We start from the raw sequence: 25,338 nt of genomic DNA, 5'->3' as shown, positions 1-25,338 counted from the left end.
AGAGAGTGCAAGAATAAGGACAAGAATATAACAACTTAGTAGGAGTAGGGGCTCACTTTCATTTGAAACTATTCACCCTTGAGTGAAGAAAAATGAGAGAAGAAAAGAAAATAAAGAAGAAAAAACAATAAAAGAAGAAATCCGAGTTAGGGCAGGAACAGGAATGGAGATAAAGAATAATATGGGGGAGCAAGAGACTGAGTTGGAAAAAGAAGACAGAAAAAAGAAAGACTGTTCAGAGTGGAATGAAGAAAAAGAAGAAGAAAAAGAATTTGAAGGACCTATTTTAGACTATATCTCTGCTGTCATAATAGACAATGTACTCAGCCATGTGCAGAACTAAGTCCTTTAGTCTCAGCTAGTGGATTGCAGACCCCTGAGAATCAGGCTGATTTCTTGCTGCAAGGCCCAAATTGAGCTCCCTGATCTCCTGCAGGGTTGAACTCTGCAAGGTTTTACTCTTCCCTTTCTCTGAAGATATTCAAAGTTCTGATGGAAGGTGGTGCTTTCTCCAACTTACCAACTGTGGAGATCTGATGTGCCTTTATTGTAGTTGTTCACTTCTGTTCTATCTTCTGGAGCTCAGAAAAATGACCTTTATGACCACCTGTGCCTCTGCAGAGTGGATCTAAGAACTGGCACAATCACGAGGGCTGAGAATGGGATTGGGGTGTGATATTGCAGAGTTGCCTACCTGACAAATCAGTCCTCACCAGTTGGTTTGAGACAGGCCAGAGTGAGAACAGATCTCTGAAGAGCTGTCCCAGACCTCCACCTTCCACCTTCCGCTGCATGCAGGCCAGGTGAGGGTGGGGGGTGAGGGCAAGGCTAACTAGTCCTCACCGGTTGGCTTGAAGCAGGCCAGAGTGAGAAGGGATCTCTGCACGGCTGTCCCAGACCTCCACCCAAATGTGACTCTATTTCACTTGGCCATGTAATATATTCTAAAACATTACAGAAGTACATGGGAGATTTCAGGGATCCTGTAAACTCTATTTCACTAGGAGGACCAAGGTGAGAACCTCAACAGGAGGACAACACAGAGCAATGAGCATGAGATTTACATGAATTTTGTCTATTAAATGTCACTTCTTTATATGTGATGAATTTTGAATTTTTCTGTTTTATTACATTTTCATGGCACTCACAATGACAATGTATTTACCAAAATTTATCACATATTTATGTCAATCTCAAGTGTTCTAAATTGTGAAGAAGCATACATGGTTTTGTGCTCCATTTCCAAAGTCAACAGGAAAATTTTTCCATCATATATCTTAATGAAAAATTTCATTTTATTCAACATGTTCAATATGACATCTTTTCTGTTTGTTTTTGCTTGTTTTATGAGATAGAATCTTGCTTTGTAGTGCAGACTGCCCTTGAACTCACTATGTAGCCCAGGGTGGCCTCAAACTCTCTGCCATCCTCTTGCTTCAGCCTCTCAAGTGCTGGGATTACAAGAGTGCACCACTACACCTGGTTAGATGTTACTTATTGACTGACTTACCACAATTTAAATATTTCTTTGCATAGATATGATGAGAAAAGTACCTATTTATTTTTGTTTTGCTTTGTTTTTTTATTTTTTTGAGACAGGGTCCCACTGTGTAGTTTGAGACTCACCTGGAACTCACTTTGTAGCCCAGGCGGGTCTCAAATTTACAGTGATTCTCCTGCCTCAGCCTCCTGAGTGCTGGGATTACAGTCATGTACCACCTTGCCCAGCCCAAAAGTGCCTATTTAAAAGAGAGCCATATATCATTGTATAACAATATTTTTAAAACAGTCAAAATTATTTTATTTTATGATATTTAATAAAACCTATGGGCTAAATGCTAAGAAATGTGCAAATTTTACAAATGTGACCAGAGTTCACAAACAATATTAGTCCCTGCCCTCCAGTTCTGATAAAACATGAAAATATTTAAGGTGTAAAAAAATAGCAAAACCATTCTCATAGTATACAAGATGGCTGGAAACTGATGACTTAGAAATATTCATTTTTTACCAAATTGTGATGTTGAAAAATTTTTCATTATGATGAATTTGTTGAACTAGCCAATCTATTTTCTTTTTTTTTTCAGCTTTAATTGAGTTTATTGGTACATTTTAGGGATACAGTACAGTTACATTCATTGTTGGGATCTTGTACCTCTACATGACAAGTCTTGATTCTCATTTTTTCCCCTTACCTCTCCCCTCCCTTCACCCCCTCCTCCCCTCCCCATCTACAAACACTTTATTTTCATCTTTTCATTCTCTCACATTTTTTTCTTTTCCCTTTTTACTCTTCCCCTACCCATCCCACCTTCCCTACACCTTTAGCATTTAGCTTCAGTTTTCTTCTCTAAACATGTCACTTACTGTTCATTGAAAATGCACATATTTTCTTCTATAGCTTCAATCTTGAAAGCAGAAATTGTTTAAAGTTGCAGTAATATAATGACACAAAAGCATAAAAATTATGCTGAAGATGTTGCTAAAAATCCCTGTCTAAGAGTAAAACACATATGGAATAGAAAATGATAAAAACATGGTTAAAGTAAGTGAGATAGAGATTATTGACAAAATATGCACTAAATTTTAAAATACAAGTTAGTAAACAGAAAATGTTATTGAAATACTCAAAAGTTTGAAATTTGCCTTTGGACAAATTACTAGAAATAAAGCCTTAAAAATTATACTCAAAAGAACAAGAATCATGATTAAAAGAGAAGTAAAGTTTTCAAAAGGTGCCAAAATGTAAAAATATATAAATTGAAACCATTTCTGTATATGCAAAGTTAGAAGTATATGACAATAAGTATTAGTTATCTGGAAATATATTTATCTTTCCAGTAAATTCATTGTTGACCCTATGAACTATTTCTAATGTATTGTTTTGTATAAATTACTAATTTATTATTGTGCATGATGTCTAACTGTCCACAATACACCTTCACTATACTTGTTTCTATGGAAGAATGAGATTTTCTCTGCCATTGTGTACTATAAGAAGTATGAATTAAAATCTGCACGGGGGGGGAACCTATGGGCTTTAACTGAAGCCATTTGTCCTCTATATTTATCAATTGATTAGACAATTATTTTTGAACTCTAAAGTATAATTATTGACATAATTCCTGAATAATTAGGTGCGTATAATTGAAAGAATCTCTCTCATAGTGCTGTAATGCAATTGCTATCTTACTTCACTTCCATGATAAAATGGATAATTTTACTGCATTCTTATTTGCTTAATTTTCACACTTTGTGTTCCCTACACAGACTGCTTCATAAAATGGGTTAAGAAAAAAAATGTTTATATAATGCATTTTAATGGTATCAGCAAGAGAGCACTTTAGTTAACTACAAATTGTTAATAACAATTTTGTGCTCTATTTTAAAAATCTGATCCATAAATATTGCTAAACATGCTTTATAAAGTTTTTGAGAAAATTATTCATATCCCTTTAGTTAAGGTATACTGCATAATCAGATGAATCCATCACTAAATGATATTTTGCAACTAAAATACAGTATTATTTCTTTACTGTTTTTATGGTAAACCTTTCTGGTTATCTAAAAGCCTGCAATTAGGTAGTGCTGCCAGGAGACCTGGCCTGGCTGACTAGTCACTGCAGGAGTGTTCTGAGACTGTACTCTTGTCCCTGGCTCCTCCCTAGCCCCTCTGTTTTGGGGCTACCATGGGCTGAGCAGCTATTCTCATCCATGCCTTTCTGCTATGATGTTTCTGCCTGGGAACCAGCTAACCAGAGACTAAAGCCACTGAGACCGGAACCAAATAAACTGTAAGTAGAGGATGTTGGATACAGTAACCTCCCCTTTACCAAGGAGAGTTCCATTCCTAGAGAATGTTTGTACATCAGATTTGTTCGTAAGTCTGACACATTCACTGGCACATGATTTCACATTGGCCCATGATCTTGTCCTTGTTCTTTAGAATTGTGCCAGTGGTTGAACAACTCATGTTATAAGAACAAGGGCTTGCTACATTTTTTTTTTTACCTCGGTCTAATCTCTGTTATTTTCACTTTTGTTTCCGAACAAAGCTTTGCCCTTCCTAGCAGTCCCTTTACATCCCTGCTTTTCCCCTTGTGTCCAGATGTAGTGGGCTCTGAGTGAGCACTGTACAGGAAGCCCATAGCAGCACAGCTGTGACAAAGCCCAGCAGACGTGCGAACTACTTCGGCAATTTGTCCCCATCTGCGAATGTAACGCAAGGTCCTTTCTATCTGTGAAAGTTCCCAATTCGAATGTCAGTAGTCAGGGACTTTCTGTACTGTGTCTCAGTAATAGGAAACCTGACTCACACGGTAATTAATGAAAAAATAGGACAATTACAATAACGAGATAAAAATGTGGTGAATATTTTCCCTCTCTAGAAAGAGGCAAGACATGATGTTTGTCTGCTGTGAGTAACTTCAGGTAACTGCAATTGCAGAGAGTGACGCTATGGATAAGGCAGCCTGCTGGGTCACCACTTTGTAACTCACAGAGAAAAGGGGCAACTCAAAATAATTATCATTAGTGGCTACCAACCTTCTAAAAGAGAAATGACACACACATGCTTCCTGATAAAAGTTTACTTGGCTCAAATTAAAAGTGTGTGTATATATGTTTTGGAAATATAGACTAAAATATTTTAAAATAAAATTATATAATATCTGACATGTGACTCCAAAGAAATCCAGTGGGTTGTGGAGCGTTGGTTGGTGTTTAGGTGAAAAAAGATCGGATAAAAATGTTGTAGTTGGAAGAAGGTCAGAAGTTCATTATATGGTATTCTACTTGCCTAGGTATTTGAGCTCTTACATGTTTAAACATGAAAAAGAACTAAAGCATAAAAATGGAATGAGAAGTCAGAAACATGTATAATATACCTGCCATTGCATCTATAGCTGGTATTTCCTTGAATATATTGTTATTTGTTACAGGGTCTTACCACTTGCCCCTGGAATACTCACACACAGAAATCAGGGCTGCTGCAGTTATCCTGATCAACATTTTTACTAATCTGCTTAATATGACAGCTATTTTTCCATTTTATATCAAAACACCAGAGGTGACTCTCACACTACAGAATGTGACATTCCACTTTGTGTTGAAACTCACACATAAAACATTATGACATACAAGCATTATACACATTTCTGTTCCATTTGGATTAGATGCATGTTCTTTTTAAAGACAACTCCAAGAACATTTTTATATTTTATTTTCATATTGAAAACAAGACAGATTTGCATCAGCCTCAGAGAGTGTGTTTTTGTAAAATTAAATGAACTGTTGATAGCAAGCTGCACTTTTTTTTTTTCCTAAATGAGAAAGGGGATCAAATGTTCCTGCATCCCAGACACAGCCACGTAGCAGACCCTATAGATGTGAATGCACAGCTCCCTCGTGATACCCCGTACTCCTCATCCTCAGATCCGGGGTGAGAGCAGTCGAGATAGTTCTATGGCCCTGAATGAAGATTTGGACCCTGACCCAAACTCAGCACATGAGCCTTTCCCCTAGCTAAACTGCACTTGTGAAGTTCAAGAATCAGACTACTTTTTGGAGCTGAGAAAACATGAATTTAGAAGCTGACCTGCAAAGACAAAATTGGACCAGAAAGCTGCCTGTAAAAGCCTTCCAAATGCGACTCTCCCATTCTCAGGCTCTGGCTCAAGGGCATTTCAGAGCCCTGGCCAAGTCTCTGCTCTCTGCTAGTGACCCTGGCGTCCTGAAAACAAGTGTCTCTTTTATGATACAGAGCAAGAGAAGTTTTATTGTTTTTATTTATAACCGAAAGAGTTTTAATTAATTCAGTCATATTCTCATCTGTGAGAATTTTTAAAATAAACATGTCAGGTCCCACCCCAGGAGATTCAAATTCAACTTGAGACCCAGTAGAAATGAATAGGGATGCTGGGCTCTCTCTGCATGGATTTTTAAAGCTTCCCTTATCATCTCAATGCTCAGCCAGGGTTAAAAACCTTCATGAATGTAGGGGGAAAAGGAAGACAGTAACTCAGAGGATTTCTGAGTAGTTATGTTGGGCATGCATGTATAAATAAAATGTAAACATGCTTTCAAAAGAATGGATCAAATGTTTGAACAAACTGCTGCTTTTCTGGGCATTTGAGACAATTTTAATATCTTCTTTAAAAAATAAACCCTGTCAGTTAATACAACTCAGAGAAAGGGGGTGGAATGGAGTTCCAGAGTAAAAGGAAAACACAGCCTTGTTTAGGCTACCACATTCCCACTCTCGCAGCACCCACAGAGCAGGACCCTCACTCCATGATGACACAGGGGAGCTCAGAAAGCTATGGCAAAGGTGCTGGGACTAACTGGAAAGAAACCACATGCACCAAACACGCAGCAAAACCACTCTTTAGCAGAAGTGTGCCCTTGAAAAACTGGGGCAGTAATCAGGTAGCTGAACTGTTAGGCTGCTGCCACTCCCAACCCATCCCCAAAGAAGTAATAGGTGTACCGGTATAATTAATTGCATTTGCTCAACGAAGACGGACAGTCTTTCCCCCACTCAAAACAAACACTGCCACAGCTACATGAGTCCTGGCAGGGAATAAGACAATTGCGGAATCACAGATACTTCTACTTAACCCCCAGGTATATTGAAGTCTCATATTTATGCCGTCTTCTCTCATCCCAACATTTGTTCACCATTATTCTATCACAGTTTTCAGTGCCAAGACGTACTACACCACTTTGGAAAGATCTCGGGGAAATAAAAAGATCCATCCAACAATACGTCCTCCCCCATCCTCCGGGTTATGCTTCAGTGGTGCTCCAGGTTCCTTCACAGCCCATCAATGCAGCTCCTGTCATTTATTCTAACCTCAGTTCTGATGTGCCAACCCTGTGCCCCCACCAAGAGAGTGTCACATGAATCTCTCCTCCTGGCACCAAAGTTACGATGGAGGCGGGTTTCTTCTCCCTTCCCTTTTCCTCCAGTATGAAACTGCAGTTCCTCTAGGTACCTGTACATTAGAAAAGTTATTTGTTCTTGAAAAAAAAACTTGAATTTACCAAGCTTATTCAAGCTGGCATCCTTCTGCTTCTCCAGGATGGACTCCATCCACACGTAGTTCTCCACGGATGAGCCCCAACACGTACATATTCTCCCAAGCATGTGGGAAATCAGAAACAACGAGAGCGCTCTCCAGGCAGGATGGAGAAGGTCCAGTCTTACACCCGTTTAATATGCATTCTCTTCCATTAAGTATCTGTTACCCACCCTTCTGAGGCACTTAACCAGTGTGAGAAGGAGTGTGCATCGATAAGTACAATCATCACTGCACTGGTGTCCATACTCACCCTGTGCACACAGTGAAAAGTAAGAAATTCTGGAAAGGATCCTTGATTCTCCCACAAACTGTCCCTCGAACTAGCTGCTAGCTCTGGATGGTGCTCCAACAATGGTCACTTCTCTCAGAGAACACACACACCAGCATCACAGCACTGGGTACCCATGGAAGTCACCACTTCCCAGCTGTCAATGATAGGATCATAGCAGTCAATGCTACTAAGCAGGGAATTGCCATCATATCCTGCAATCGCAGAAAGTCTCCCCTGAAGCACTGTGGGCCCTACATAGCACCATGGAATTATCATACTAGTAACAGTTGTCCAGGAATCAGTGAGAATATTGTATTATTCAACAGAAGACAGGTGGTCTATACCATCAAATCCCCCCACCACACAAATATGGTCATTCAGTAGGACCACTCTGGCATCAGAACGCATGGTGGCCATTGGTGTAAAACTATTGAATAGATAGGGAGGGGAACCCTAAATGAAATGATAACAACCTGTTTTTCTTGAAAATGTATTTATCTCAATTTCAAAGGAATTTGCCATCACTGTACATTAGAAAAGTTTTACTTCTTACTATAAAAATGATGGGCATTTAGGTGGCATAATAAGAGGTTAAATGAAAGATTCAAAATGTACAAATCATGCAAATAAATTCCAAATTTTGCCTAGCTTCTTGAAATGTTAAGATCATAAAGCTGAAAATATTCTTTCATTTACTGCCAGAAGAATCTATTCTACATTATTTCTGTATGTTTGCTCCAGGCCATTCTTCTCTAAACTGCATGCTATTCATCACCCTGACATCAGCAACGTAGCATAAACTTCTATTGACAAAGATAATGCATTTTAAATATGATTGCTGATAATTCAGATTATATTTCCCATTAACATTGGAACAGAGTCTCAGTCTCTATATGTAAATAGCATATTGGGTAGTACACATTTTATCTCAGAGAAAATGCACAGATGTGTGAGACCATTAATCCTGATATTTAAATTTCACTGGATTGAGAAATGCCTAATGGATTACTTAGGCACACTCCTGGGTTGGTAATAGAGGCTTGACTTTGGGAACCATATATGATCCAAAGATTATTCTGCTCTGCTGCTATTCCCCTGCTCCATTTCCCAGTTGCCAAGAACTTAGGCGCTTTGCTCCATCATGCCTTTCCACCATGATGTTTCTGCCTTGAAGCCAGCAACCACGTGTTAAATCTTCTGAAACCATGCTTTTCCTCCTTGAAGCTGTGGGTGGCAGATACTCCGTCTCAGTGTCGAGAAAGTTGAGTGATATGGAAAATTGGAATTAGAGGAGTGGGATCATTTCTGATACTATATTTGATCATGCGGTTTAAAAGGCTTTGGAATTAGTTTATTGGAGGAGTTTGGAAAGGTTTGGAGAAGTAGGCAAGAGAAGCTTTGGAATACTGTAAGCTAAGATTGATGGGTGATCTTCATTAGAACTCACAAGATCAGGATACTGATAAGAATTTGGACAGTAAAGGCCAGGCTAAAGAGGTTTCAGGTAGGAACAAAGACTCCCTTGGCAGTTGAACTAGAGGATATGTGTGTTGCACTCTGGAAGAAAATCTGTCTACACGCTGCTCAAATCTTGAAAACTTGAGAGACACTGAAATAAAGGATAGTAGACTAATTACTTTGGCAGAGGAAATTTCAAGATAGCCTAATATTCAGGCTGTGACTCAGATACAGCTAGCTACTTTTATGAATTATGAAAAAAAGCCAGGGCAGAAAACTTCCTAAAATTTAAATTTTGGCCCAGAAAGAATCATGTGTAAAGTTGAGATCAATGGATTGAGATCAATGGAAGTGTGTCTGAAAAAGATATTAGTACAATAAGAAAGAAATTTTGTAAAGGGGCAGAAAAAGATGTCTCAAGAGCATCAAAGGAAGCAGCCAGGCCCTACCTATCTCTGGTAAAAGTGTATACAACTTTCATTTGAGAATAGAGTCTCTGTGAAGCCTAAGCAATTGATGAGAATTCAACTCCTAAAGACCCTGGATTCATCTCATTGTGATTGACCATCCAGACACTCAGAGATTGCTACAGCTGTTGTCCAGGAGGGCCCACATACTGCTTAAACTGGGAAGTGATCTTGATTGTCTAGATTATCCTGACTATAGTAGCATGCAGAATGGAAGAGTTATGGGATCAGAAAGGCTTTCCACACACATGTCACAGGAAGGCTTTAGAGGTCTGCCCCTGAGAAGGCTGTATATGAAGCTGTGGGAATGAAGTCAAAGGTACAATAGAGGCCCTAGGAAATCAAAGATACCAGGGATATGGAATGTCTGCAAAGAAAAACTGCATCCTGAGAGTGTATCCAGTCCAAAAGAAAGGTTGTATGGGCTATAACTAACAAGTCCAAAGGGGTAAGGCTGCCAAGCCCTGTGGAATTCCCATTTTACTAATTTCAAAGTTGTAGTCATGACTGCAGTCATAAATGAATACGCATGGCTACATTCAAATAAAGCTTTGTTGATGAACAGTACATAAATTTCAATTTCATATATCATTTGGCTTTATATTTACAAATGCAAAAACAATTCTTAAATTATGGTATTGGGAAAAACAAGGAGAAAGCTAGATTCGGCAAACAGATTCCTGCTGTACTATTATTTATGTATTTGAATATACTAATTGCCTATCTAAGTGGTCCTCTATTCTTCTCTGAGATATTTTACATTTATGTTTAGTATCGCAGTATTTAGTATTGAGGATTTCAAGTCTGCTTATATAAAGCTCTTGCTCAGTTGCTTTTCTCTGCTCCTAAAGCAAATGCAAAGCTGTATATATTGTTACAAGTCTCAGTGGTGTCTGGGTTTTTTCTGTTCTTATACAGTCTTGATGGATATTTTAACTCATGCTCTATTCATCTCTTTCACTAAATTTTTGATCAATACTTATTAATATACAGACTCTGACTCTTAAATTGCTATGGTATTTTATATGGTTGATATTATTAAAAAGTATATATTAGAAAAAGGTTAGTAAAAGCTCAAGGGGATGAGTTGTTTGTGGAAAAGGGATTTCACATCTTTATTGTATTACAATTAACACACTATTTTTTTTTCTGGTTGTCAGATTTTATGTGATGCTTTTTGGTGCCACCTAATTATAAATTTCATATACTCAAAAGCATAATACTAACCATCTAGAAATGACAATGGAAGACTTTTATGAATCTGTGTAGTAGAATCTACATAGATGTTTTATTATATATAACATAAAAATGCTAATTAGTCTGAATTAAATATTGCTTTCTACATGAATACTCTGTTCTGAATAGCATTTTCCAATCAGTTTATTTTAATGACTTTTGACACCCTGTTAAATAATGTCCATAAGCCAATAATGGAAGAATATGAGATTGTTATTACATCTGACACTTAACTCTGTTTAGGGCACTTCTTTTTAATCAAAAGAAACTCACCTACATTTCCGTGCCTGTGATGACATTCAATACTGCAAATTAATTGGGTTAACCATGCTAAGCCTATGAATATAATGATTACACATTAAATAGTAAAGATATTAATGATTCAATCAAATAAATTCCTATAATCAATAATAGTACCTAAGAACATCTTGACTCTTCCAATTAAGAATTATAATTCATTGATTAAAATATTTACAGAAAATTAAACTAAATATGAAACTGATAAAATGTGATTTTTTTATAACAGCCACTCAATAAAGTAAAAATAATAGATTATAAAAACTGGACAAGTTGAAGGTAACTATATAGTTTAAGGAAAAAATATGGAAAAAATAGTTATTTGACTTCTAACGAATCACTTAACCTCTCCAACTTTCATATGCTACACATAAAACTGGCTAATGGTAACCACATGAGAGAACATACACATAATTATGCAGCTGGTTACACATATATGTAAATGTCACACACTTTATCAAATTTTATGATTAGATTATTCAAAATGTAATACAGTGCCTGTTACAAATTCAACAATAGCACTTTCTAAGTAGGTGTATTGTTGTCCTCCTTTTTTAAAGTCCACTCAGTAAACGTACCCTACAGTCCTCACAGTCTGCTTTTTCAGTTGCATAGCACCTATCACTATTTCAACATAAAACAATTTTGTGTTTGCTAGTTCCCTTCCCTCTTACTCCACTATAATGGAAATATGACCAGTGAAAAAACATTTTTATATAATGCAGAATTGAGAACAAGGCTTACTACATGGTAGAAATCCAAAGAGCATTTTTTGAATAAATAAATTAATGAACCTTATACTTTAGTTCTTTGATGTCTTCATTTCACAAATTGGTACCAAAAAAAGTTATATTTAAAGTCTGTAAGTATAATCCTTCATTCTGATAGCATGCAGTCACATTGACAGCTTGCATTTATTTCAGGGCAGTTTATTTCTTTAAACATATTTATCTATCTATTCTAATTTTAATGATATTAGTTATTCTGTTATTATAAATCATTTTTTTCATTTTTTCTAGGATAAAATAGATATTTCATGTAATATTGTGGGAGTGCTTTTGTAAATCAGTAGCTGATTTTTTGCTTGGAATTCTTCATTATTCCAAGAGAATATTTGTCCTTGTGTCTGCTAAACATAAGTACAAGTCACCCAATAAAAATCAGCTAGTGTAACATAAATTATAGGATAAAAGGATGTGCTAAGTTAATTATGATCAATCTTATTCTAAAAAGTATGATTTTTCCATTTATTATTCTTTTCTTTTCTCTAAAACATGTATTTTGGTTACTTTAAGATGATCCCTTAAAATGTGGCTATTTTATAACATTTGAAGTAATACAAATTGGTATGAAAGAGCATCTAGAATAAAAATTTTAGGATAATTCATTTTTGTAGGAGCTATTCAGTGATAATGATAACATTAAAAAGAAGTTCATTCTGGGAATGTCAAAGTTTGAAAGTATGTGACAGATTGACTATAGGCTCTGTTATTTTTGGAGTGGCAATAAATGCAGCACCTTCAATCAGTTCAAAACATGCACTAACCACGAGTCAGTGTCGAAGCTTCAAAATGATTCAAAAGATAGAAAAATCCTCCAACTTCCAAAGCTTTTAGTTGTACTTGAAAATAGACTCAGAGATGTCTTCTAAAATATATTTTTAGACTCTTTCTTCAAGAAAAGAATATCTAGAAAATAAAATACTTTTCAAAATTAAATTGCATGAAGATATTTAAAAGATGAATAATGTGAAGTTGGCAATTACAAAAACACAATAATTACAACACTTACTCTAGTCTTAGAAATTTATTTATTTATTGGGGGGTTGTTGAGATACAGTCTCACTATGTAGTTGAGACCGACCTGGAACTCACTATGTAGCCTAGGCTGGTCTCGAACTCAAAGTGATCCTCCTGCCTCAGCCTCCCAAGTGCTGGGATTACAAGCATACACCATCACACGCTGCTATTAGAAATTTATTTTGATAATAAAACCATAAAGTAAGGAAACTCTGAATTGATATCTCAGAATTAAACTGAATAGTACATTTATAATTTATTATATTAGTAGGTAAGCATAATTTTAATGTAACTGGACTTTAAATATATTCAGATAGATAGATGATAGATGGATAGATGGATAGATAGATAGATACATAGATACATAGATAGATAAATAGAAGTTAGTTTGCGGAGCAAATGACCAGGATTCTGTCTCAGCTGGTTAATGATGAAAGAAACATAATACTCTGAATAACAAAGTATGCCAACATCAGCAACTAATGGTTTTCTTAAAGATTTCAAGTACCATGTTTTTTCTATTGTTCCACTCAGCCTTGCTGAAAATGTTTTATTTGCTAGTTTCTTTCATGGCCAGGAAACAACTTCCACAGTTCCAAGTGTCACATGCAGACTAGATACATATAAGGAATAAAAATATACCTATTCCCATAACTCTTAGTAAAAGGAACTAATTCTTAGAAGCCAATCACCACAAGTCCCCTCACAATTTATTGTCCAGAAAAATGTCATATCCCTATTCAAAACAGAATTACAAATAAAATGGACTTTTGATGATTACATGAACCACAGGGTCTGAAAAGAGAGCAAATTGTCTGAGCAAAATAAAAGAAGTAGGGGATAAGAGGCTTCCAGTAAATGTTCTGTGAGCATTCAACACTGTCCACTGCAGAGACCATTTCCTTCAGTTTATTAAATAAACATTTATTGGATACCTACTTCATTCCAAGCACTATGTCTCAGGCATTAGAAATGGAACTGTGAAGAGAAAAGGTGGGGTCTTTGTCCACGTGATATCTACATGCCAGTGAGAGACAGAAAATATCAATATGATGGATAACAGTGGAGATTATTAAAGTACAGGGAGGTGACATATTTTAAAGGGACAACTCTATTTGCTGATGGACAGAATGTGAATGGAGAGAGAAAGGCAGCAATGTGGTTAGGTAGTGAATTCATTGAGTGGAGTGTGCAATAAACAGTTATATGAGGATCCCAAGAGTCCTTGTTGATCTAAGGTGGGCACCAGGTACCTCTGTGGGATTGCTGCATCCATGAACCTTAACCTCTGGGGAGACTCTCTACTAGAGCAGTGCATATTTCATAGAATTATCACTGGTCCTCTGGGTATATACTCTTCTAACTTTTGATTTTAAAAAATACATTAAATCTTGCAAATGCAAAACTGAAACATCACTTTGAAAGATTAATGTAAGAGTTTCTTACAAAACTAAATATATCCTTAGCAAACAATCCAGCACTCTTGCTTCTTGGTATTTACCCCAATTCACTAAATGTTCAGTTTTACAGAAAGCTAGTACATGGATGTTTATAGTAGCTTTCTTCATAATTGACAAAACTTGGAAGCAACCCTTAAAATGTCCTCCAGTGGGTGAATGGATAAACTATAATATATCCAGACAGTGGAATATTTTCCAGCAATATAAAAAAAAAGACAGCCATAAATCATGAAGGAATATTAAAAGCATACTGCTAAGTAAAAGAGGCCAATTTGAAAAGGATAAATGTGGCATTATTCCAACTATATAATGTTTTAGAAAAGGTGAAAGCAATTGGACACAGTAAAGATATGCAGTCTGCCAGGAGGCAGAGATGAAAATCCAAAGCACAATGTTTAAAACAGAAAAACTACTCCATGACATACTATGAAGGGGAACATATTTCAGACCCATTTGTCAAAATCCACAGAATCCACAGTATCAATAATGAACCCTAGAAAGCCTGCCCCATTGCATTGGTAAGTGTGCACACATCCCAGGAGCAGTGATGTGGTCCAGACCCATGCGGTTATTGGGATCTGCCTGACCCCAGAGGCTTAAGCAATCCTGCCAGCCAAGGCCTGCCCAGGAAAGAGCTGCACAAGCTCACAAGCTTTAGTCATAGGCCCTCCCCATAGCAATGGTGAGTGGGCATATATCCCAGGAAGTAGTGGTATGGTCCAGGCCAGTGCAGCTGCATGCAGATCCCAGCCAGGGATCTGCCTCAACCCCAGAGGCTTGGGAAAACTCACCCAGTCAAGGGCCCACCTGGAAAAGAGCTACACAGGTGCAAAAGCTTCAATCATAAACTCACCTCTATACTCTCTCTGGTGGAGACCCGAGCCAGAAGCTTGCTCAGAAAACAGGAACTGGGGAGCATAGCCCCCCAGCCAAAGGCCCTCTCAGATAACAGGTACATAGAAGCCCCAGCCAGAAGCCTGCTCAGACAATAGGTGGGCTCAGGGATCCAGAAGGACACCATTCTGAACCCAGGAGTTGGCATAATAGTGAGCAGCAGAGAGAAGGCCTCTTGGTGGCTTGCTTAGAATTGAAGACCACTGGGTGAGCAAAAAGTTGTCTCAACAAAGGCAAAGCAGGCTGCATCTGCTGAAATGAGCAGACATGGAAACAAGTCCCAACACCAGACTTCCAGATCACCTAAGGTAACCCCAAAGGGAAACAAGATGGAATAATTTGATACTCAATCACCCAGACTCCATGAACTGGCAACAATAGAGGATCTGGAAAAAATGAAATAAGACAATTTCTCAGATAACAACAGAGATTGTGCCCATAGTTCAAGAGATGACTAATAAATCTAGAGTGGACACAGATTTTTTTAAAAAAAGTAGAGGAGCTGAAGAATGTGATGTAATCCCAACATAAGAAACAAATGGAATCCATAGAACAGTTGCAAACAGATTTCCAGGAGATTAAAAACAAAATTGAAAGTTTGCACAGAATGAACCAATGTGAAGATAGAATTTCAGATATAGAAGGATTTCAATTACTAACAAGGAAAAAATTTTCTTAAAAATAGTAAGGAACCACAAGAAATCAATCTAACAGCTGCAAGGTGATGCAAAAAAGAATAATAAAAGACTAGTAAGAGTCAATGAAGAAACAGGAGAGAGTGCAGGTGACAAAAAATAACTGCTCACAAAAGTAATGGCAAAAAACTTCCCAAGTAGGGGAAAACAATTTGACATACAGATAAGTGAGGTATACTGGACTCCAAATTGCTGTGATTAAAAAAAAATCTACACATAAGCATATAATAGCTAAGATTCTAGGAACACAACAGAAGAACAAAATTCTACAAGAATTCAGAGAAAAGAAACAAATCACATGAAAACAAAAATCTCAGAATCACAGCAGACTTCTCAACACAAATCCTCAAGGCAAGAAGAGCTTGGAGTGATATATTTCAAAACCCTAAGGAAAATAGTCTCCAACTCAGATTGAGATACCCCACAAAACTATCTTTCAAAATTGATGGAGAAATAAGATATTTTCATGACAAAAACACTTCAGGATCTTCATGAATACCAAACCAGCACTCCAAAAAATTTCAAACAATATTCTAGGAAAAGACAATAATCACAACTCCAGGAAGCCCAACAGAATGAATCTATAAGGCATGACAAGAAATTAGAAGAAAGAGAAAAGAAAAAAAAAAGTCATGACAAGGATAAGAAAATACATACCAGTTATAACCATCAATGTTAATAGTCTCAATTCACCAATCAGAAGAAATACACTGGAAGAATAGGTCAAGAAGCAAGATCCAACAATATGCTGCATACAAGAAACACACTTTATTCAAAAAGAAACTCATAGACTGAAAGTTAAAGTGTGGAAAACAATACTCTATGTGACAGGAATCAGAAAGAAAGAAGGAGTAGCTACCCTCTTTGCAGATCAAGTGGATTTCAGACCAACACTGATTAGGAGAGACAAAGAAGGACACTACATCCTTGTAAGGGAAAAATACAAGAGGAAGAGATGAGAATCATAAATTTATATGCACCAAACACAAGCATGCCCAACCATATAAAACAAATACTAAAAGACATGAAAAATCATATAAGCACTAATAAAATAGTAGTGGGAGACCTCAATACCCCACTGTTACAAATAGATAAAACAACTAGATAGAAAATAACAATATACTAGAACTCAAACTCTTGAACAAATGAATTTAACAGATATTTACAGAGTGTTCTACCGCACAATATCAGAATACACATTCTTTTCAGCTGTGCATGGGTCATTCTCCAAAATAGACCACAAACTCACTCATAAATATATCTAAGTAAGGGCAAAGGAATTGAGGTGATCCCTTGTATATTATCAGATCATAATGCAATGAAATTAGAAAGTAATAGCAAAAGAAACCACAAGAATTTCATAAAAACATGGAAATGAACAACACACTTCTCAATAACAAATGGGTCACCGAGGATATTATAGAAGAACTCTGACAGTTTCTACAATTAAATGACAATGATAATACAATGTATCAGAATCTATGGAACACAATGAAAGCAGACTTACGAGGGAAATTCATAGCAGTGAATACACATATTAGGAAAACAGAGGGAGTGCAATTAAACAATCTGATGCTGAAGCTCAAGCTTCTAGAAAAAGAAAAGCAAGACAAACCCAAAGCTTATACAAGAGAGGAAATCAAAGATCAGAGCAGAAATCAATGCAATGGAGACTAAGACAATGATGCAAAAAAAAAAAAAAACTCAAGAGTTGGTTCTTTGAAAGATTAAACAAAACTGACAAACCCTTAGCCAACCTTACCCAAAAAATAAAAGAAAAGGCCCAAATCCATGTAATTAGGAACAAAAATGGTGAAATTACAACAGACCCAGCAGAAATCCAGAGGATCATCAATATGTACTTTGAGAACCTTAATTACAATAAGATGGAAAATACATAAGAAATGATCAGATTCCTAGATACATATGAATTACCAAAGTTGAGTGAAGATGACCTAAAAATTCTAAACAACTCAATATCAATCAATGAAATTGAAAACAATAAAAATTTACCAACTAAGAAAAGCCTGGGTCCTAATGGCTTCACTGTTGAATTCTCCAAGATATTGAGCAAGGAACTATTGTCACTGGTGTTTAAACTCTTCAGTGAAATTGAAAGGGAAGCAATATTCCTGAATTCATCCTGGAAGCAAGCATCACCTTGATCCCATAAGCAGAGAAAGACCCAACTCAAAAAGAGAATAATAAGCCAATCTCACTAATGAACATAGATGCAAAAATCCTAATAAGATACTGGCAAATAGAATGCAATAAGACCATCAAGAAGATCATATACCCTGAACAAGTGGGGTTCATCCTGGAGATGCAGGGATGATTCAACATATGCAAATCAATAAATGTAATACACTATATTAATAGAGCCAAAGACAAAAACCATATGATCATCTCAATAGATGCAAAAAAAAGCATTTGACAAAATCCAATACACATTTATGATAAAAACCCTCAGAAAATTAGAATAGATGGTCTCTACCTCAATCTGATAAAAGTCATCTATAAAAAAACCAACAGTCAATATCATACTAAAGGGTCAAAACCTGAAATCCTTCTCATTAAATCAGGAACATGACAAGGATGTCCACTATCACCACTCCTGTTCAATATAGTTTTGGAAACACTAGCCACAGCAATTAAACAAGAGAAAGAAAAGGAATAAAGATAGAAGTTGTCATTATTCACCGATGACATGGTACTCTATAGAGAAGAACCCCCAAGAACTCCACCAAAAGTCTTCTAGACTTAATAACCAAATTCAGTAAAGTAGCTAGATACAAAGTCAATACACAAAAGTCAACAGCTTTTCTGTACAGGAAAGTCAGACTCATGGAGAGAGACATGGGACAATCAATTCCTTTCACAATAGCATCCAAATAATTAAATAACTATGAATCACCCTAACTAAAGAAATCAAAGACCTCTACTCTGAAAGCTACAGCAGGCTGAAAAAGAGATTGAAGAGGATATCAGAAAATGGAAAGATATCCCTTGATCCTGGTTAGGAAGAACCAATATAGTGAAAATGGCCATACTTCCAAAACTACTATATAGATTTAATGCAATCCCAATTGAAATCACAGCAGCATACTTCACAGACTTCGAGAAAACAATCCAAAAATTCATTTGGAACAAAAAGAGACCTAGAATAGTAAAAGCAATTCTAGGCAGTAAAGACAAGGTAGTGGGTATCACAATTCCCAACTTGAAACTATAGTACAAAGCTACTGTGATAAAACAGCATGGTACCTGCAAAGAAACAGACTTGAGGACCAGTAGAACAGATTAGAAGATGCAGAAATGACTCCAGACACACTAAGCCACCTCAGATTTGAAAAAGTAGCAAAACATCCTCATTGGAGGAAAGATAGCCTCTTTAATAAATGGTGCTAGAAAAACTGGGTTTCAACTTGCCAAAGATTAAAATCAGACCTATATCTTTCATCATGCAGTAAACTAAAATGAAAATGGGTTAAAGATCTAAATATTAAAACAAACACTAAACCAGCTGAAAGAAAGGTTAGGTAGAACTCTTGAAGATATTATCTGTATAGGAAAAGATTTTATAAAAACGTCAGTTCCCCATGATCTAGCACAAACAATCAACAAATGGGATGTCTTCTTATTAAAAAGCTTCTGCATAGCAAAATAAACTACTGACAATGTGAAGAGACAACCAACAATGTGGGAAAAATTTTTCACCAGCTGTTCCATAGACAACGGTCTACTATCTAAAATATATAAATAACTTTAAAAAAATCAGACCTCCCAAATTTAAAGACCCAATCCAAAAATGGGTATCCAAAATGAACAGACATTTCACAGACAAAGTAGAAAGAGCAAATAAACATACGAAAAAATGTTTGACATCTCTGGTCATTTGAGAGGTGCAGGTGAAAACAACACTGAGATTAGACCTCACCCCAGAAAGAATGGCTGCTATCATGAAAACAACTAATAATAAATGCTGGCAGGCCTGTGGGGAAGAAGGAACGCTGCTCCACTGCTGGTGGGAGTGCAGACTGGTGCCAGCACTGTGGAAATCAGTATGGAGATACCTCAAAGAATTAGGATTGCAAGTCCCATTTGACCCAGCTTGTCATCTGCTGGATAATTTCTCTAAAGAATTAGAATAATCATACCACAGCAATACATGCTCACCCATGTTAATAGCAGCACAAATTTGTAATAGCTGAAACTTGGAAGCAGCCCAATTGCCCATTAGTGAAAGACTGGATAAAGAAAATGTGGGTTTTTCATAGAATGGACTACTACTCAGCCATAAAAAATTAGAGACATTTATAGCTAAATGGATGCACATTAAGGTGATACTCTTTTCTTTTCTTTCTTTTTTTTTTTTTTTTTTTTTTTTGTGGGGTTACCCAGGATCGAACTCAGGTCCTTGTGCTTGCAAGGCAAGCAGGAGAACCACTGAACTAAATTCCCAGCTCTGAGATGATACGCTAAAGTGGAATAAATAGGACGCACACGTGTAAGTACCAGTTTCTCTAGTGTAAGAAAATGAAAGTGTAACGAAGGAGTAACAGGTGTGAACAGATAAAGTGAAATGGAAGGAAAGGGGAAGGGGAAGAGGTAGGGCAGGGAGAAATGGAAGGAGGGAATGGAATTGACACAAGAAGATGAAAATAATGGAAACAAAGTCTTCGTAGACAGGGAGGGAGAGGAGGGTTTAACGGAGGGCAGGGGGATAGGAAAAACAATAAAAACCAAAATTGATCATGCACACGTACACATTTCCAACATGAATGTCATTATATTGTGTACTTTAAATGTACCCCAAAAATTAAAAAATAATGAACCCTGATGTAATTGTGGACTTCCAGTAATAACAATGTATCAGAGTTGTTCATGGACTACGATAAGTGTAGAATTCTAAGGCACAATGTTGATATTGGTCAAGAGCGAGAAAGGTGTGGGTGTTTGGGGTTAGAGGTTATAGGAACATTATACTTTCTGTTCAATTTTTTTATGAACCAAAGACTAATCTAGAAGATAAATTACTTTTTAAAATTAAATTGCATGAAGATTTTTAAAAATAGACTTTACAGAGACAAAGACCTAATTTAAAATCATAAAGATCTATCATGTAATGCTTGGCTAAACTAAGTGAAAGCCATCATCTAAAATTGATGTACAAAGTGAAAATATGAAATGCTGTTTAAAAATTTATTTTCAAATTGAGTTATCCGTTGATGTGCCGTGCTTTTTAAAAACACAAGCATTGCTATCATAATTTTCCACCATAGACCACACTGTGTTTCCCAGATGCAGCTTGTACTTACCTCTCAACCTCTTTGTCTCTTTACTAGGCCCAAACTCCCTCTGCAGAGCCTGATTTCTCTCTCACTCTTCACTTTTGCTTTCTTGAACAAAATTTGCCACTACAAAGAAGGAAAGAAAGAAAGAAAGGAAAAAGAAAGAAAGAAGGAAAGAGAAAGAGAGAGAGAATCAAAATACTTTCATCGTCTGTGTTTCTCCCAACACATTTGCTTTGTCTGTTTCTCATATTCTCTAAAGCCTGATGTCTTTATGTAAATTGCTTTCAAAAATTTAGAACACTAATTCCCCTTTACACTGACTCAATGAACATATTATTAAAACATGCACAGATTTTGAAGTGTGCCTTTTTCCAGAAATGATGAATAACACGTTATTTCACCATAACCAATTTCTCTCATAATATAAAGAGATGCTATAATGAACAGTGTTATGTAATTGTACCAAATGAATCTATATTTAAATATTAGAAAAGAAAATGACTAAAAATGTAGGGAAACTATATGCACGATATACTCAGTCAGGCATTCTTATGACATCTTGATGGGCAGGGTATTACTAGAAGCTTTTTGATAGTATAACATAAAGAGAAAACATACGCAGCATGAAACCACACATACAGAAAAGAGAAACCATTTAGAAAATTTACTAACAGCATAGTAACTGTTATTTTGTCACTAAGGATTCAGTAAAGAAATTGAGGACATTGCACTTTTCACCCAAATTTTTGATAACATGACAAGAAGAATTGATTTTTGTCTGCATGTATGTAATAAAAAAGAAATCAAAAGAAGCCTGGCGTGGTGGGATACTCCTGTAATCCCAGCACTTGGGAGGCTAAGGCAGGAGGATTACTGTGAGTTCGAGACCAGCCTGGGCTACATAGTGAGTTCCAGGTCAATCTCAACTACATAGTGAGACCCTGCTCAAAAAAACCCCCCCAAAAAAGAAAAAGAAAGAAAAGGAAAATGTTCAAACAGCTTATGAAGGACAAAATGAGTAATTTCTTGTACAATTTTGGAAGATACACAGTTATGTAATTAGATGATTATAGATGATTACAATTTCACGGTTGAAGTTATGTGATATATATGTATAAATCAAGTTTATTCATTATTTTCACAGCAAATCTTCATTGTCATCCATGGCTTTTCATCACCTACAAGTGGAGGGAACAGATAAAGAATATATATATATAATCAATGTGCAGACCTAATTTTCAGTTTCTGTTATCTTTACTTCTGAATATTTTAGAGCCACATATCAAAATCACAAACTGGCTTTCATCGAAAATTGCAATTTCATAAGCTTACTTTATTTTAGAGCACGAAGAAATTTTCTGTGTCTTTGTCAAATGTGTCTTAGTGCTGTATACTCCTTCCCATCTGGTTGGATTATTTTCCTTGCAGTGTCATCGTTGCACCTTGACATCCATTCCCATACTCCTTGATAAGAGAATTCGTTTCTCCTCAAGGTATATATCCAGTTATTGCGATGAGGATTCAAAATGCATTTTAAATGTGTACAGTTATCAATCTGGATTTTATAATTAGAAAACAGTATCACTGAATATTTCATTATATATTTATATAGCATTTTAAAATCTGACATTCAATGCAGAACAATTCACGATACATTTAGTCAAATCAATTGCTGCAACTAATGCACAGTGGTGCGAATTATAAGTATTGAATTAAATATAGAATTATTTCCATACAATAATATGTGCACGTCTTCATGAAGTTTAATAATTTGATTCTAAAGACAAATTTTTGTCACAATATATAATATAGCTATAAGGGAATATGAAATGTATTTTAGGTAGAAATATTGAACACAAAATTTGTTATGGTTATTATCTGTAAATATGTTTTCTTACTAGGTAGCCATGGGTTTATAGTGTTTAAGAAGAGTTTTGAGACAGAGGCAGGAGATTTTGGCATGGGAGGCTGGCTCCAAACAGGACATAGAATGAAGGGAAGCTAATTTCCAGGATATGGCCTGTCAGTCACAGCAGGATGCTGAGAAGAGCAACTTCGGACAGACCGGAGGTTAGGAGGACGCGGAAGACTGCAGCCATAGACTTCGCAGTCAGGGCTGTCCTGCTGTCCTGCTGTCCTGCTGTCCTCCTGCTTGTGCAGTGGCCTGTCCTGCTTGAGGGAGATATCTTTCCTTGCCCTTCTTTTCTTCACTCTTTTCCTTTCTTCTCCTTTCTTTTCCTCATCCCCCCCTTTTTTTTTCCTTTCCTTTAAATAAAAGTTGCATTTACCTATTAATCAGTTGTCCGGGCTAGTTATTTAGGCAGAACAAAAAGATACTAGACATAGGACTCTCATGCAACAAGACTAATGTTTACTTACACTGTCTTAAAGACACAAACAGAGTTTGGAGTGCAAAGCAGTGTAGAGATCTTGGCTAGCATGTTTTAGGATCAGAGCTTGATCTCCAGCACTGCCAAAAATAAGATGAAATAAAGATACATACATTTGAAAAAAATGCATCCTATAAATTGGTTAAATCACAACATCATAAAGTAAATTAAATGTATTTCTAACTTTTGTATATTTTTTCCGGCTGTAGAACATATCTCCGTAGATACTGAGGAGTTATAAAAAGACATATCACCAGCTAGTTTTGTGGGATTTTCTTATCCTCTTCTATTGCCATATAAAGCTTCTTTTTGCCATTAGATGTTTTATATATGAGAGATTTCCCTTAGCTCTCCTGCGTGTGACTGGATATAAGGAGCATAATGGAGTCCAAATAAGTAAGGTGAATTAAATTACAAGGAAATTTTGATTGGATGAAGCACAAATATGATTAATAAAATTCTCTCATGAGCTACTACGATACATCAAGACAGTCAAATTCTTAGCCAACTTACCCTTGAAGACACATTTATCTGTGTCAACGAAAATGTCAACTAAGTCAATGACTTATTTAAATCCTTTCATACTTGGGATTATTTTATTTAATATGTTATTTGGACTTATCATTATATTTGTTTCATTTCCATTACTTTAACATTGGTATGTTTAATGTACATGTGAACATGATATCATTTTTCAGTAAAATACCTTTGCTTAAAAATTATTGAAAAATATCTACGAACTGCTTCTTTAAGATAGAGAGAAGAGCAATTCAGCGAAAACATCTGATTGTATTAATAATTTTAAAAGACACTGGAAAATTAGAAAACAAGTAAATAAATTTGTTTGCAGGAACTGAAAAAGAACAGCTCAGACTTATGATCTCTGAAACAACAACAAAAAAAAATAAGGTGAACATAAAATTACCATGACTTTTTGCCTAAAGCTAAGTTCCAGACCAAGAAAACATGAAACATGAATCTAAACAATATCCAGTAAGCCTTCAGTGGAGACTCAGCAGTGATCAGGATTCAATAATAGGTTTCAGTTTTTGCTAGAGTAGGTCTGCTTAAAATTCTCCTAACAGTTAAAAAATCAGGCCTTAAAGGGATAAAATAATCTACAACAACTTAAATTCCTCACCCCCCCCAAAAAAAAACACTTTCTAACTAACGCAATGAAGTACAAACACTCAATAAGGAAACTCACAATCTCCAACGTGGAATATGTGCCTCAAAACAAAACAAAAGGGAAGAAAATGTAGCCTATTATGTGGAAAAAAATTAACCAACAGAAACAGACCACAAAATGACAGCAACTACACCAGTAGACTCAAAAAAGCCATTTTAACTTGACCCAAGAAAGTATTAAAAATAAACATAGTAAAAAAAATTAAAACTGTGAAAAATAAACACATGGAAATTCTAAAGAAAAATGCAAGATTTAAAATGAAATTATCTCTGGACGAGGTTAATAGAAGGCTAGATATTGCAAAGGATAAGGTCACTGAATTTCAAGGTATATAATGAAGCCTAGAGAAAAGACATTAGCACCCTTATGTTCTTTTCATCTCCTGTATTTCCTGGGTAGAGAAACTATTATACACATAAGTTGAAAAGTAGCAATTAATACAGACATTAATTAGAAACTTTACAAGTCATAAAATCATGAAATTACTCTAATGCTGAAAGAAAAAGAAACAGCAAGCATAGTATTTTAACTACAGGAAAAAGATGTCTTTAAAAAGAACAGCAAAATAAAACTCTGTCAGAAAAACGAAAGCTAAGAAAATTCTTTGGTAACACAGCAAAATTATAAGAAATGCTAATGAAAATCTGGCAGGAGGAGAAAAATGCACACAGATGGAAACTAAGGCAATGAAAAGAATACATAATAAATTGCTAACTATAAAAGTTTTTTTCTTTTTAATTTAATTACTTGAAATAAAAATTTCATGCAAATGATAAAACATTTAAAATTTATGTTATTGGGCCTAT

The 25,338-nt window shown here is 35.9% G+C and overlaps 1 long non-coding RNA gene across 1 annotated transcript in view; it reads right to left on the bottom strand.

Moving 5' to 3' along the window:
* The window catches only part of LOC109118451, an 83,463-nt gene extending 60,050 nt beyond the window's left edge, over window positions 1-23,413 (bottom strand). Inside the window, exons 1-3 of the long non-coding RNA XR_002025766.2 lie at window positions 23,333-23,413; window positions 22,286-22,508; window positions 20,978-21,076 (exon numbers count right to left, since the gene is read on the bottom strand). This is a non-coding gene — a long non-coding RNA (uncharacterized LOC109118451). The remainder of the gene's footprint in view (window positions 1-20,977; window positions 21,077-22,285; window positions 22,509-23,332) is intronic.
* Between the last annotated feature and the right edge of the window lie 1,925 nt (window positions 23,414-25,338).

This window comes from Fukomys damarensis, unplaced genomic scaffold (assembly GCF_012274545.1).
Source record: "Fukomys damarensis isolate Sample0158 unplaced genomic scaffold, DMR_v1.0_HiC HiC_scaffold_26, whole genome shotgun sequence".
Taxonomy (NCBI): Eukaryota; Metazoa; Chordata; class Mammalia; order Rodentia; family Bathyergidae; genus Fukomys; species Fukomys damarensis.
Note: the sequence above shows the minus strand (reverse complement) of the source record. Positions and strands in the feature narration are given on the sequence as shown.